Source organism: Triticum urartu, chromosome 2A, assembly GCF_056163025.1.
Source record: "Triticum urartu cultivar PI428250 chromosome 2A, HENAU_Tu73, whole genome shotgun sequence".
Taxonomy (NCBI): domain Eukaryota; kingdom Viridiplantae; phylum Streptophyta; class Magnoliopsida; order Poales; family Poaceae; genus Triticum; species Triticum urartu.
In genome coordinates this window covers 737388246-737390764 of record NC_141874.1, presented here as the reverse complement: position 1 = coordinate 737390764, position 2519 = coordinate 737388246, and the positions used below count along the sequence as shown (strand labels likewise).

General features: G+C 43.0%; 1 pseudogene; it reads left to right on the top strand.

The window, feature by feature from the left end:
* Positions 1-1089: 1089 nt before the first annotated feature.
* On the top strand, positions 1090-1873 carry LOC147987454 (mavicyanin pseudogene; annotated as a pseudogene).
* Positions 1874-2519: the final 646 nt, after the last annotated feature.

Genomic DNA, 2519 nt, shown 5'->3' with positions numbered 1-2519 from the left:
TTATTCTTCACCCGAGGTAATCCTACGATCGTTTCCTAAATAAATTACGTTTAGAATATAAATAGTTACATGCATATTGATTCAATATGTAAAATTTGGTATAAAAAAATAAAAATATAGGTTATAAACCAGAAAAATCACATTTTATGTATGTTTTACACTATGTTTTTGCATTCGTAATTTTTTTTACGGTGAGTACATATTTTCTTATGTTCTCTTTTTATATATGAAATAAGAAAAAAAATTACGAAACATAAAAATACGGTGCATTGATGTCAAAATAGAGAGGGGGTGATGAATAACTATTCATCACCCAGGATGACGAATAGCGCGACAAGCACGAGCAACTATTATTGGCCATAGATATTATTATAGTTGACGGCGATCACTGTGCTTTCCTTGCACTTTTTTTTGCTGAGAAAATCAAGATTCTACACTAGTGTGTAGTGTCTACGATCCAAATCAAGGCACGCAACAGGCCACCCGTACCATGCACCTGTGCAGAGTGTTCGGCTGCACCGGGCCTCCAAATCAGTAGGACCCCCAATTTTCTATGTAATAGAGTAGTACTAATGGCTAGTTTAGCTCTGTTAACTTAGGTATATAGGATAACATTATAGTGACCAACTGTATCATTTGTACTTGTAATTTTTCTTTTCGCAGGTGTACTTGTAATTAAATCATTCCAACAACAAAATTTTAGGGTCTCTTTAATATGTCAAATGCACTAATAAAAAAAACTTTGTCAAAATAATGCTTTGGACAATTGGATCAACGTCAGAAGCTATGTGGATCGTGATAGTCTACCTCATGTTCTTGTAGACCGCGTCGATACTGTAGAAAAAGGAAAGAACGCGTGAAATGGTCAGCCCGCCAACAGCACAGCCCGGTCTTCACATCCTCGGTCTATTTTGATCAAGTACGTACCAGCTGCTTGTGTTCCCACCTACACACAATATTCAAAGTCCAAAATCCAGGTACACAAACTTCATTCTACGCTCCCACCAACCGCACATGTTTCTCCATCACACCGGGTCTAGCCTGTGTATTGTTCTATATAAAGGACCCGACACTGCCTCCTAGGAAAGCAAACACATTCTCCACTCAAGGATCGATACACACCTGCCTTACAAGTTATAATCTCCTCTGCTAGCTCTCTTTACAGTTCCAACCGCAATGGCTGCCAAGAGAACCATTCTTCTCGCCATGGCTGCGATGGCCGTCCTGAGCACCGCGTCAGCGGCAACCTACAACGTGGGTGAGCCGGGCGGCGCATGGGACCTCAGCACCAACTACGGCACTTGGGCGTCCTCTAGGAATTTCCAAACCAGCGATCAGATCGTCTTTAAGTACTCCCCTCAGGCACACGATGTCCTTGAAGTCAGCAAGGCAGACTACGACTCTTGCAGCACGGCCAACCCCATCACCACCTTCAACTCCGGGAATGATGTTGTCACCTTCACAGCCACCGGCACCCGGTACTTCATCTGTGGTTTCCCTGGTCATTGCGCGGGCGGCATGAAGGTTAAGATCGATATCATGCCAGGCTCCTCCTCTAAGTCACCCGTCCCGGCCAACGGCCCAAGTGCAAGCAATGCTCCCCCACCGACACCTGTCTCTGCTGCCACCAATGTGGAGGCCACGGGGTTTGGCCTTGCCGTTTTGCTTGCCATTGCCGGCCTCATGGCTTGAGTGCATCTCTGTACTCGCGGGCACATGTGTATTTTATGTATATTCAAGTAATTATTACTAGCAACTATCTGTGTGTGTGTATGATCAAGTAGTTATGTGTATGTTGGGTGTATTCAGGCTTTGTGTATTGCTGATTCATTTTGGAGGATTTATTAATAAATATTCTTTTGGTCTTATACAACATTTGTCTTGAAACACGTTCATTCTAAAACGTGAGAACGAACAATTTCGTAACTTAAACTTGTAGTACAGAAATACATAATTAGATTAGACATGCAATTAGTATTGCCCCTGATTGTAAATGAACTATCCCGAACAACCAGCTGCAACAAATGGTGAAGAACAACTAGGATGCCCCCGACCCTGGACATACTGGATCAAAATCGGCTGGGAAAATCCCTGCTTTTTGGATGATGGAGTGCCTTACATGTTCCTGTTTCTGGTGTTGCACGGGACAATCACCGTCGTCGAGGGAGAGAGAGCCATGGGAGTGGGTGACGGGTACTGCCCTATTATGTTCTTGCGGCTGGAGGATGATCACTATCAACGCTCTGAGGGACCAAAATTTCCCCAGTCCAGGCACCATCGTTCAGTAATGTAAAAATACCAGCTGCATTGGATAAAAGTGCTTCATCCAGGGATAGTCATGGCCCATGCAGCGCGACGCAGCATTCATCAAGATGGTCTGGTAGGAAATGATAGATTTCAAGTCTTATACATAGCATAAAGATGCTATGAGTACGACAAATAATACAAATATACCAGACTTCTATCCAACATTGGTTGACAAATAATACTTATCCTTCGAAAATCTTTCATCACTATAA